At 51.5% G+C, this 13555-nt stretch overlaps 1 non-coding gene across 1 annotated transcript; it reads left to right on the plus strand.

Moving 5' to 3' along the window:
- Positions 1–3005: 3005 nt before the first annotated feature.
- On the plus strand, positions 3006–3112 carry LOC125355859. Its single transcript, XR_007211780.1, has one exon. It is a non-coding gene; the product is annotated as a U6 spliceosomal RNA (small nuclear RNA).
- The last annotated feature ends 10443 nt before the right edge of the window (positions 3113–13555 follow it).

The raw sequence follows: 13555 nt of genomic DNA on the forward strand, positions 1-13555 counted from the left end.
ATTAAAAAAAAAAAATCCCAGAATGGACACCTTCCCCTTCCTTCCTTCCTTCCTTCCTTCCTTCCTTCCTTCCTTCCTTCCTTCTTTCCTTCCTTCCTTCCTCCCTCCCTCCCTCCCTCCCTCTCTCTCGTTCTCTCTCTCTTTCTTTCTTTTTTTTTGGTTCCAGTTCTGAGACTTGAACTCAGGACCTGGGCACTGTCCCTGAGCTTTTTTTTGCCCAAGGATACCATTCTACTACTTGAGCCCCAGCTCTATTTCCAGCTTTTATGGGTGGTAAATTGGAGATAGGAGTCTAAGGGACTTTCTTCTCCGGGCTGGCTTCAAACTGAGATCTTCAGATCTCAGGCTCAGTGCTCTTTGCTCCAGCCAGCTGCTGCAAAACCACCTGCTGCTCCTAGAAGAAAAGGATTTCCTCCAAGCCTGGTGGGAGCCAGGGCAAACGGGTCCCGAGAGGAGTAATGAAATCCTGCTCCCTGACCCCCGGGTGTCACCCAGGGGCCCGAGTGGACGGCAGCTGGGTCGGGAGTGAGCCCGAGGCAGCCAGGCTGGCTGGGCAGCTGGAGACCTGGACGCCCAGTGGCTGAAATGGCGCAGGGCCTGGGGCCCAGGGGACTAAGAACGTAAGATTTTCGCCCTTCTCCATGTGTGCTGGTGGCCTGTCATCCTAGGAACTCAGGAGTCTGAGATCTGAGGACCGCAGTTCTAAGCCAGCCTAGGCAGGAAAGACGGTGAGATTCTTATCTCCAATGAACCACCCCAAATTCTGGAAGTGGAATTGTGGCTCCTGTGGTAGAGTACCAGCTTTGAGTGAATAAATAAAGCTTAGGGAACAGTGCCCAGGCCCCGAGTTCAAGCCCAGGACTGGCACAAGCATGCACACACACAAAGACATTTTCTTTTTTTCTTCTTTTTTTTTTTTTTTTGGCCAGTCCTGGGCCTTGGACTCAGGGCCTGAGCACTGTCCCTGGCTTCTTTTTGCTCAAGGCTAGCACTCTGCCACTTGAGCCACAGCACCACTTCTGGCCATTTTCTGTATATGTGGTGCTGGGGAATCGAACCCAGGGCCTCATGTATAGGAGGCAGGCACTCTTGCCACTAGGCCATATCCCCAGCCCACAAAGACATTATTCTTGCCTGCAACTTAGTCCCTAGTTGGTTTTGCTAGCGCATGCGCACTGTCTAGCTTCTAAAGACCCAAGGGACCTCTGCTCGCAGTGGCAGTCACGGGGGGGGGGGGGGGAGGCTGCCTCCCTGTGGGGGTGCCCTCCCCGCCCTCCCCGCCCTGGGGCTCCCTCGAAGCCCCTCTCCCAGCTAGTCCCCGCGGCTCAGGGCTCCCCTCGACCTCCGTGCAGGGGCTGGAGAGGCCCCCAAGGTCGCGAGCCAAGCCGAGCTGACCCTCGCGGGGGCCGCGCCTTCCATCCCAGCGCCAGCCAGGACGCGCAAGGCTGTTTGGTTTTGCTGGAGAGAGCAGAAGCCGGGAGTCTCTTCCTGTGTTCTAGGCTGGTCTTGAACTGCTGGACTCAAGTGATTGCCCTGTCAGCCTCCCAAGGGCTGGGATTCCAGGCGTGAGCCACGATGCCCAGGTCGTCCTTCTTCCTTCTTACATGGCCACTGCAAAAGTCAAACCCCACCCGGGGCTCCCCACATTGCTCCACCCGACTTGAACCCCACTCATGCCGTCAGTGGAACCCCAGCCAAGCTTCCAAGCTCACTGACCTAGCACACCTCACCCCTCTGTGTCTTAGTGATTTCCCAGGTAAGATCTGTGTGTACCGGGGCCCAGCCTCAGACCTTGATCCTCCTTCCTATTGCCTTCCCCGGGACAGCAGGGGCACCTACCACGCCCGGCTTACTTGTTGAGATGGGGACCTCATTAAGATCCCCCCCCCTCCCCCAGGAGGGGGCTGGTCTCAGGCTGAATCCGTTCTCCAAGTCACTGCGCCATCTCGGCCAGCAAGCGCTCAGCTTTGGACAGGCTCGTGGTGACGGGGCCCAACACCATCACTCACCACGCGGTCTGCATTCTCGGTTGAGGAAGGCGGGAGCCTGAGGACTTAGTCCTCTGTCTAAAATGGTTAACATTCATGCCAACAGCTTCCCTGGGGTCAGCTTGAGGTTTCTAGAACATTCATTTATTTCAGGTAGCACCTCTTTCATGGATGTCAGATGGGGCCCTTTGCCGTACAGAGCGCCAAGTCTTCCTCCTCATTATCTTCCCCCTTGAAAAGAAAAACATGATGAATTAGTGACCTGGAAGATGGGAATGAAAAAAACACTCCAGAGAAATCATTGTTCTCAACATTCTTTTCAGCTTAATTAATTTGCATTGCCTGTCCAGTTTGATTCCAGGCCCGCAGGTGATTTTCAAACAAAATGTTCACATAGAGGACAGGCATTTCTTTTGGCCTCGCTGTCTCTCAGGGGAAACAAATGTCAACAGGAAATCTTTAGGCAAATTAACTTTCCCCTGAATGGGTTCTTTTATCTTCTCTCCTCTCTCTGCTTCCTTTCCCATGGGTAAGTTCAGGCCCTGGTACCTGCAGTCACTTGTACATGCATGAAAAAAACACACCAAAAAACCAAAACTGTTCCCCAGTCTCTGCTTCCCTCCCCCCCACCTCACCAAAGGAAAAGAATTAAGTGTTCATTTGGGAAAACTGGGTCTTGGTCTAAACAAAACGCTTTCTCTGTCAATATCAAGGAGTCTACAAATCTTTACCAGGAGTTGAAAGTGTAGCTCGATGGTGAAGCACTTGCTTAGAATGTTTGAAGCCTGGGTTCGATTCCCAGCACTGGAAAAAATGTTTTTAGCTAAGCATGGCATCTTATTCTTGTAATCCTAACATGTGGAGAGGTAGAGGAGGATCAAGTATATGAGGCCAGCCTGGGCTACAAAATGAGTTAAAGACCAGCCTGGTCTACATAGTAAGACCTTGTCTCAGCTAAAAAAATAAGACAAAAAACAAAAACAAAACCCCCTATTACTAGCTCTTTAAGAAAGTTAAGTGCTCGCTTCGGCAGCACATATACTAAAATTGGAACGATACAGAGAAGATTAGCATGGCCCCTGCGCAAGGATGACACGCAAATTCGTGAAGCGTTCCATATTTAAAAAAAAAAAAAGAAAGTTAAGCCTGCTAGAGGGAGGCAGATGAATGAAGAGAGAAAGGATGGGCAAATGCAGTCATAATATTCAATGTATACATGTGAAAATGGAACTAGGCAAATGGAGGTCATATGTAGGAAAAATGAGGGGAAATGGTGAAAGGGGTAACGTTGATCCATGTGCATTGTACTCACATTCTAACATGTTAAATTGAAACCTCTTTGTGCAACTACTTTAAAATAAGATGTATGGGCTGGGGATATGGCCTAGTGGCAAGAGCGCTTGCCTCATATACATTAGGCCCTGGGTTCGATTCCCCAGCACCACATATACAGAAAATGGCCAGAAGTGGCGCTGTGGCTCAAGTGGCAGAGTGCTAGCCTTGAGCAAAAAGAAGCCAGGGACAGTGCTCAGGCCCTGAGTCCAAGCCCCAGGACTGGCCAAAAAAAAAATAAAAAAATAAAAAAAAATAAAATAAGATCTATCAGGGGCTGGGAATATGGCCTAGTGGTAAAGTGCTCGTCTCGTATACAGGAAGCCCTGGGTTCGATTCCTCAGCACCACATATATAGAAAAAGCCAGAAGTGGCGCTGTGGCTCAAGTGGCAGACTACTAGCCTTGCGCAAAAAGAAGCCAGGGACAGTGCTCAGGCCCTGAGTTCAAGCCCCAGGCCAGGACTGGCAAAAAAACAAAACCAAAACATAAAATAAGATGTATCATACTCACAAAATGACTTGTTGATTGAAACCTCTTTATACAACTACTTAAGGATAATACCTATAACCCTAGCTACTCAGAAGGCTGAGATCTGAGTAAGCATCATGGTTCAAAGCCAGCCTGGGCAGGAAAGTTCATGAGAGTCTTATCTTTAATTAATCTGAGAGTCTTATCTTTAATTAATCGCCATGAATCCTGAAGCGGAGCTGTGGCTCAAGTGGGAAAACTCTAGCCGTGAATGAAAAAGCTAAGTAACGGTGCCTAAGCCCTGAATTCAAGCCCCAATAATCACACACACACACACACACACACACACACACACATTCACACACATGGAATTGCAAACAAAAACTTGCAGAACGAGGGTCTGAGTTCAAGCTGCAGCACTGACAAAAACAAAGCAAACAAAAAATTGCAGGAGCCATTGCTTTAAAGGGCTAAACTTTAGCAACTGACCAAGCTTGACAGTGAAGTCAGTCAGGCTGAAGTTCCACACTACCAAGCTGAAGCTAAGCTGTTTTTCATTTCCAAGAAATGAAATTGGAGAGGTAACAGATACTCTTCTTTAAACCGGCCACCTGGCCAATGGTGTGATAATGAAATTCCTTCTGCCTTATTCCTTACACAGAAATGATGACCTGAAATACCCTTCCTTGCCTGGCCTTCCTACCCTCCGCCCCCTAGAGGCGACTCTCAGCTATTACACCCTGAGAAGGACACCGGCCTGCAGTGCGTCTTCTGGCCGCTAGGTGGCGGGAGCGCACAGCAGATGCTTCCAGCAGAGCCCTGCCGCGTGGTGTCCCCTCTGCCTATCCCTCTGCTTGTCCCAGAGGCCCCAGAAGGCGCCTGAAAGCAGCCAGCCTCCCGCAGCTCCTTTGTTTTGGGAAAGTGCATGCGGGCTTCCTAGTGTTTTCAGTGGAGTAGTAGTTAGGGGAGAAAAGTGAAAATCTACCTTGTTCTTGGGGAATTTCTCTCAAGGATACTGAGCAAGCAGGGGCCCCGGAGGAATAACCTTGGGGTACCACTCGCCTGAGTACACTCACTGTCTGTCACTAGCTTCCCAGCCACTCGTCTGGTCTTCTTGTTCCCTGGATAAGGACACAGGCTAGCCAGAGGGCAACTGCAGATGTTGGGTGGCTACAGATCCTTCAAAAAAGTGGTGTTGGGGCTGGGAATATGGCCTAGTGGCAAGAGAGCTTGCCTCGTATACCTGAAGCCCTGGGTTCGATTCCCCAGCACCACATATATAGAAAAGGCCAGAAGTGGCGCTGTGGCTCAGTGGCAGAGTGCTAGCCTTGGGCAAAAAGAAGCCAGGGACAGTGCTCAGCCCTGAGTCTAAGGCCCAGGACTGGAAAAAAAAAAAAAAAAAAAAAGTGGCGTTCTAGAAGGATCCCTCTGGCCCCCGGGAGAATATACTGTAGGGCCCAGCGTGGATGCGGGAGCCCAGGCAGAAGCACGAGAGAGCTGGGGGGCAGAGGCCTGTGGGCAGCAATGGAGGGGACATAAGGTCATGAGACGTGTTCTGCAGGTAGACCTGGACGGGGTCTGATCACGGGCTGGATGTGGGGTGACGCTCACACCTGTTGGGCTTCTGTCCATGCTTGGGGTTTTTGCTCATGGCTCTGCCAAAAAACCCTCTTCCCCTCACATCTCTGCGCAAGTCCCCAATCAGCCGTCAGTTCAGATGTCCCCTCAGAGAGGTCACCCCTGACCCCCTTCTGAGGGCCTCCCCTCCCCCTCCCAGTCAGCCATTTCTTCACAAGTGTAGCATTCTCCCTAGCTACTCAGGGGGCTGAGATGTGAGGGTCTCAGTGGGAAGCCAGCACGAGTAGGCAAGGCCGTGAGCCTCTCACCTCCAGTTAACCATCAAGAAGCTGGAAGTGGAGCTGTGGCTCAAGAGCCAAGCCTTGAGCAAAACAGCTGAGGGACAGCACGTAGTCCCTGAGTTCAAGCCCCAATATCAGCACACACAACGAAAGGGAGAAGCGGTGTTGTTCACTTCTTCTCTTCTTCTGTTTGCTATTTGACTAAGAAGGCAAACCTTTCCCAGAAATCTCTTCGGCAGATTTCTCTTTATGTTTTATGGCCTAAAAATGAGTGGCCGCCAGGCATGGGGGGGCTCAGGTGTATAATCCGAGCCACTCAGGAGGCTGAGATCTGAGGACCGCAGTTCAAAACCAGCCTGCGCAGCAAAGTCCATCAGATTCTTATCTCCAATTAATCACAGAAAAAGCCAGAAATGGTACCTGCTGTGGCTCCAGTGGTAGAGTGCTAGCCTTGAGCAAAAAAAGAGCTTAGGGACAGTGCCAGGCCCAGAGTTCAAGCCCAAGGACAGGACAAATAAAAAAGGGGGGGGGAGTGGCACAGTGACTCTCAGAACTGAAAATGGTAAGAGAAGGGGGACAATTCGGTCAGCTTTGTGCCTATCACAACCAAGTAAATGAAGAGATTAATTGCCCAAAAGATGACATTCACAGGAGGGCGAGGAAAAGTCTAACAGAGGGAGAAAAGTAGTAAAGCCTTGGGAAATATTCATTCCTGAGCTAGGTAGGATCGAAACCTATGTAAGTGCACGGTGACACTGGCCTACAGGAGCGCTTTGTCCTGCTGCCTTCGTTAGACATGGCGGCCTCCACCAGCGGCTGGAGCGGGGTCTGTCCGGGGCCTGGGGGAGACACGCCGGCTCTTTGTTGTGATTGCTGGGCTGGGCCAGCGCGAAGCGACAGAGCCACAGGCAGACGGGACGTAAGAGAGCAGGCGGGCAGATCTGGCCCACAGCCTGTGGTTTACCTAGCCCTGTCTAGGCGATGGTTTTTGCAAGTTTAGAAATATTTGCTTCTAGAATGTTTGGGAAAACGTCATGGGCTTGTTTTTGACTCGGAAGATTACTATTCTACTCCATTCCACTTTTTAATATTTCCAGGGCTCTTCTTGTTGTGTCTCCTGAAGCTTTGTTGGTATACTGTTGTAGGAATTTTTCCATATGGTCCAATGAGACATTTTTATTATTAACTTTTTTTTGTGATGAAATATACCCCAGCATAGAATTTACCATCCTTGCTAGGCTCTGGTGGCTCACGCCTGTCATCCTAGCTACACAGGAGGCTGAGATTGGAAGACCACTGTTTGAAACCAGCCTGGGCAAGAAGTGTCTATGTTAACCATCAAAAGCCAGAGGTGGAGCTGTGGCTCAAATGGTAGAGTGCCAGCCTTCAGCCAAAAAGAAAACGTGTACCATTTGTCTCTCTGAACCTGACTTCATTAATATAATTTTTTCTATGTCCATCCATTCCTCTGCAACAATGTAACATTCTTTCTGATGGATGAGTAAAATTTCATTGTTATTAATTCCATATTTTCTTTTTTTAATGTCATTTATTTATTAATTGAACACAAATTTTTTTGACAAGGTGTTGTGCAAAAAGGGTACAGTTACATAGTAGGGCAGTGTGTACATTTCTTGGGATATCTTACGCCCTGTTTTTCTTTCCCTTCTCTAGGTCAGGTAGACATATATACAATATACAATGTATCAAGGACATATACAGTAGCCACGTAGCCAAGCCCAAGAAAATTTGCCTAGGGGTTTAAATGCAATATCGATATTAGACAATATGTCAACAGTAGTCTTATATGAACGTACATACATAGCTTTTGAGCTATTGTATTCCCCTGAGAGGTCAATTTTTGACCTTTATATGTTGAGTAGTTGTTTGGTTTTAGTTACATACTGTTGGGTCGCTGTCCCAATCCTGTGGGAAATACCATTTGACAAGAAGTTTTTGGTTTCACAGACCTGGTCTCTACTGTCTCTCCATCTCCCTTTCTTAACAGTCATAGATCAGGGAGATCATGCCCCTTTGTTTTCTGAGTTCTAGGCTTGTCTCGCTCAACAAGTACCATATTTTCTTGATCCATTCCTCCATTGTGGAAATCTGGGCTGTTTTTGTACCTTGGCTATTGTGAAGCATATAGCAATGAACATGGATGTACAAATGTCTTTACTATAACTTGACGTGTAATATTATCGATAAGAGTACTATAGCTGGATTGTAAGGTAGTTCTGTTTGTTTTGTTTGTTTTTTGCCAGTCCTGTGGCTTGGACTCAGGGCCTGAGCACTGTCCCGGGGCTTCATGTATATGAGGCAAAGCACTCTACCACTAGGCCACATTCCCAGCCTACGTGTAAGGTAGTTCTGTGAAGCTTTTTTTTTTTTTAAAGAATCTCCAAGGGCTGGGGATATGGCCTAGTGGCAAGAGTGCTTGCCTCGTATACATGAGGCCCTGGGTTCAATTCCCCAGCACCACATATACAGAAAATGGCCAGAAGTGGCGCTGTGGCTCAAGTGGCAGAGTGCTAGCCTTGAGCAAAAAGAAGCCAGGGACAGTGCTCAGGCCCTGAGTCCAAGCCCCAGGACTGGCCAAAAAAAAAAAAAAGAATCTCCATACCCCCATCTGAAATGGCTCCACTAGCTTACACTCCCACCAACAGTGCGATAGAGTTCCTTTTCCCCTGCATCCCGCAAGCATGTTGCCCAATCTCTCTGGGCTGAGATGGAATCTCAATATTGTTTTGATTTCATTTCCTTTCTGGTCAGGGCTGCTGTTGCTCAGCTTTCTTGCTCACGGCTGGCACTCTACTACCTGAGCCACACCTCTAGTCTGGCATTTTTTTCTGGTGAATTGGAGATGGAGTCTTGATGACTGTTGTGCTTGGCCTGGCTTTGAACCGTGATCCTCAGATCTCAGCCTCGTGAGTAGCTCGGATTACAGGCGTGAGCCACTGGTGCCTGAGCTGGATTTTTTTTTGGGGGGGGTGGGGGAGCATGAACTCAGGGCCTGAGCACCGTCCCTGGCTTCTTTGTGCTCAAGGCTAGCACTCTACCTCTTGAGCCACAGCGCCACTTCTGGCTTTTCCTGTTTATGTGGTGCTGAGGAATCGAACCCAGGGCTTCATGCATGCGAGGCAAGCACTCTACCGTTAAGCCACACTCCCAGCCCTGAGCTGGATGTTTTTGATGTGGTTTACAACAAGGAAGAAAGATGGGTTCAGTGGAGGAAAGGCGTGCTGGCTGACACTCGGCTTGGCAGGTTCTGAGTTCTGGGCCACAGGTGCTGGTGGTCTGCTGCAAGATGGTTCAGCAATGGGGGCACTGAGGATAGAAAGAGAGGGAGAGGGGAGAGAGAGAGAGAGAGGAAGACAGAGGAAGAGAGAGAAGAGAGAGAGAGAGAGAGAGAACGCCAGGATGTCCCAGGCACTGGGTGGCAGGATGTTCTGCAGATGCTCTGTTCTCTATAAAACTCTGCGAAGTGTCATCTGGGATCCGACCAAACAGATCAGAAAGAGCCAGTAGGAAGCCAGGAGAAGAGGATGGGTTCACAGACCATCCCTGGGGGCAGCGCCTGCTGGCCTTGCTCACAAATGGCAATGAGAAAAGCCACGGTATAGACACAAGAGCGCCAGCCACTCAGCCCTCCCCAGAGCCTCCCGTCTCCCTCCAGTGGTCTGGACCCAGCCTCATGGGTGCTAATAACGAGCATCACCTTAAGCACAGATGTGTTTACTTTAATCATCAAGCGGGCTAATTCACCCTCTCAATAGCTGATATTAGAATTAAGAAAATATCTAATCAGGAGCCTGTAACCCTAGCTACTCAGGAGGCTGAGGTCGGAAGATTGTGGTTCGAAGCCAGCCCAGGCAGAGACACCCTTTACCTCCAATTAACCACCAGAAAACCAGAAGTAGCATTGGGGCTTAAGTGGTAGAGTGCTAGCCTGGAACAAAAAAGTTAGGGACAATGCCCAGGCCCTGAGTTCAAGCCTCATACCTGACCAAAGGAAAAAGAAAATGACAAAATTTTCCCCATTCAGAAATATATATATATATTAGATCTAGTGGCCATCAATATATCACAACGCCATATATTGATTATCGTATTAGCGGGCTTCAGTCATTAAGCCAAGCTTGCTGGGTCCCAGTGACTCCCATCTATAATCCTAGCTACGCAGGAGCTACTCAGTATTTGACGCCAGCCCAGGCAGGAAAATCGGTGAGACTTTTCTTTCCAATTTATCAGCAAACCCTGGAAGTGGAGGTACGGCTCAAATGGTTGAGCACTCACCTTAAGTAAAAAAGCTAAGCAAGAGCAAGAGGCCCCGAGTTCAAGCATCAGAACTGGGAACAACAGAAAAGGAAAAGAGAAAGCTAAAGACAAGTGTTGCTGGGTGTCACTGAGAGTAGGGTGCTGGGGTACGACTTTGGGCCTTGTTCTTATTTTCTGGCTGTCGCTGAATTGCTTCAAGAACGCAGGAGGGTGCGCTGGGTCCTCAGCGGTGAAGCATGTTGGATTGGATGTGGGGGTGCTTTGATTGGATGGAGCTGGGGGACAAAGTCCCCGGTGCCCAGTGATTCATCCGTGAGGATCCGGGGAGCAGGCAGGCCTGCGGGAGACAGACAATGCCCTGCCTGTTCTCCGTTCCCCGGCCAGGGCCTCCGGTGGCCGCGGCCGAGCCACTGGGCTGCGCTCACCTGCGCTGACCACGCCTGCCCATCCACCTGCACAGCCAGCGCCTGGCTGTTTACCTGGGCAGCCTGATACCTTCCTGTTCCCCGGGGAGGACCTCGTCACGTGACCCTCTTTCTGTGCCTCAGTGGGACTGGAAAACAAAAGCTCCTTTCTGGCGTTTGACCTTCAGTGGCGATAGAAATGATGCCCTGGCGGCTTTGTAGATGTCACTCCAGCCGAGCCTGGAAACCCGGGGATGCGGCTGGATGAAGGCAGGAGGAAGTGCAGGGAATCTCACACACACACACACACACACACACACACGCACGCGCACGCACGTGAAACAACACGCCTTACAAACACAAGGAGCCTCCTGTTCAAACCTGATGGAAAATGTTAGGCTCAAAGGAGACAATGAGTCAGAACTTATGCAACAAAACTGACATGACTTGCTTGTTGGCTGTGTCACTGGGAGTATGTTGTCCAGAAGAGGGAAGGGACCCCATCTCCAGCCATGTGTCCTCACTAGCAATGCTGCTTCTAGTCCAAGACCCTATGTGCGCTGCTCTTTTCCCTAGTTACTTCTTTCAACAGTGGTGGTCAGTATCAGCTGCACACCTTAGTGTGCACCCCTGGTTCTGTGTGTGTGTGTGTATGTGTGTGTGTATGTGTGTGTATGTGTGTGTGTGTGTGTGTGTGTGTGTGTGCGCCTGTCCTGGAGCTTGAACTCAGAGCCAAGGTGCTGTCCCTTAGCTTTTTCACTCAAGGCTACCACTTGAACCACAGCTCCACTCCCTGGTTTTTGCTGGTTAATTGGAGCTAAGTCTCACAGACTTTTGTTCCAGGGCTGGTTTTGAACCGTGATCCTCAGATCTCAGTATCTTGAGTAGCTAGGAGGACAGGGGTGAGCCACCGGCGCCTGGCTCAGCCCTGGTTCTGAGTCAGAGAAACAGTCTCAGACTTGACGGATGAACAAGAGGCAGGGGAGCAGTTGGCTGGGGTCCCTAAAACTGCAGACTCCCAGATAGAAGTGCACATACCTGCAAAGATGCGTGTAGGGTGATAAAATACCAGTGCTCTCATGAGAGCCCCCAAAGTGCTAACCACAGGGTACTAGAACCCAGGGGCCGGGGCTGGGAGCCCCCAGGGGAGAATGCATCCTCCGGGAGCCCTTTTCTCTTAGAACTATTTTGGTTATTGCCGTTAGTATTATTATCGTTTATTGTTGTTGTTGGTTGTGGGGCTTGAACTCAGGACCTGGGCGCGGTCCCTGAGCTCCTTTGGCTGGTCTAGCGCTCTACCGCGTTGCACCGCAGCTCCGCTTCCAGTTTTTGAGTGGTTCATTGGAGAGAAGAGTCTCACGGGGACTTTCCTGCCCCAACTGGCTTCGAGCTGCGATCCTCAGATCTCAGCCTCCTGAGTGGCTGGGATGACAGCCTCTTAGGACAATGATTCCACCCCTTCTGCCTCCCCGGGTCCCCCAACTTCCAGACTCCAGGGAACCCTCCCCTCCCCGGGGCCCGGCTCTCTCCTAGCTCCTTCCACTCCAGCCCTCAGTGCACGGCCTTTCCTCCAGCACCCCCGGACGTCCAGCAGCTCTGACTTCCAGACCAGGACGATTCACGAGAAAAACTGCAAGAGGCTCCAGGCACCCGTGGGCACCTAGCAGAGGGGGGACCGGGAGCGGGAGGCTCTGAAAGGCGCCATTTCTGTGGGGCAGGGTGACAGTGTTAAGCTGCTGCCTTGTCTGTGAGAGAAGGGGTCACTCTGTGGAGCCCCCCACATTTATTGCTGAGTCCCCTCTGGGGACTCTGGGGTGCTTTCCTAAACGCCTCTTGAAGATGGGGAACAGAGGCACGGAGCAGGTGATTCGCTTGCCGGGGGGGACACCGGAGTCGGTGACAGGGCTGGGAAGTGGAGACTGTCAGCCTCTGCTCTTGGCCTTGCTTCAGCTCTTTTATTATTATTGTTGTGCTTGTGTCAATACTGTGGCTTGAACTCAGAACCTGGGCACTGTCCCTGAGCTTCTTTTTGCTCAAGGCTAGCACTCTACCACTTGAGCCACAGCGCCACTTCTGGCTTTTTCTATGGATGTGGCACTGAGGAATCGAACCCAGGGCTTCATGCATGCCGGGCAAGCGCTCTACCGCTAGGCCACATCCCCAGCCCTCAGCCTTTTTACTGAAGGCTGGGCCCTACCACTTGCATCATCGCTCTGCTTCTGGCTTTTTGCTTGTTCATTGGGGATAAGAGTCTCACAGAGTTCCTGGCCCGGGCTGGCTTTGAACCGCAGTGCTCAGCTCTCAGCCTCCTGGGTGGCAGGGATTGCAGCTGTGAGCCCTGGCTGGCGTCAGGTCTGGAGCGCTCTGGCTCCGCGTTCAGCGGGGTCTCTGCGCGTGTTGCTGGGCTCCCAGGGCCCCGAGTGCACCCTGTGGTCCCGGGTGTGAACGCGGAGCTGCCCTTTGCCATCCCAGCCTTCCTCGGGCTGAAGAACAAGCGAGCACTGAGATGAGGGAGGCCAGGCCAGATTGCTCCTTTGCACCTGCCCCGGGGGGCACCCCGTGCCCTGGGTGCCCCGCCTGCCCCTGCCGGCGCCCCGGGGCGCCCCACCTGCCTTCCGCCTTTGCCCTCTTGGCAGGGCATGGGAAGCCTGGCCCGTGTGCCAGTGTTGCTCCTTCGCCAGCCCCACGGATGCGCGCGGGTGAGGCAATCCATCGATCCGGTTGAGTGGCCCGGGTGTGCCCGGGTGTGCCCGGGTGAGCCCCAGCTGTCAGGGCAACTTGGTGGAGGTGCTTGCTCACCCTCACCCACTGCCTCCAAAGGTCGAAAGGCAGGGGTGTGGCTGGTGACCCCAGCTGCGGGAGCCAAGGAGGGGGGGTGGGGAGAGGAGAGGCCGGTTTTATCACTGACTGCAGCTGGGACCCTCTGTTTCTGGTCCAAGGCTGGGTCGCCAGGCACTGGCTAAGTCCGCAGCGATGGCTTATGTCCACCAGGAGATGGGCAGGAAATGCCAGGCAGGCTCAGAGGTGACCTTCGGGCCTCAGTGCTTCCGCAGCAGCCAGCAGAAAGGGCAGAGGAAATACAGGATCCAGGAAGCTCCCATGCTCCGAGCCCGGGGCCTTTTCCATTCCCATAGATCACTCAACCTCCTGGTCCACAATGGCTGCACTGTGCCGCCCATCAGCTGCGTCTCCTAAGGCACTGGATGAGCAGACGTGGGTTAATT

The sequence above is a fragment of the Perognathus longimembris genome, chromosome 7 (genome assembly GCF_023159225.1).
Source record: "Perognathus longimembris pacificus isolate PPM17 chromosome 7, ASM2315922v1, whole genome shotgun sequence".
Taxonomy (NCBI): Eukaryota; Metazoa; Chordata; class Mammalia; order Rodentia; family Heteromyidae; genus Perognathus; species Perognathus longimembris.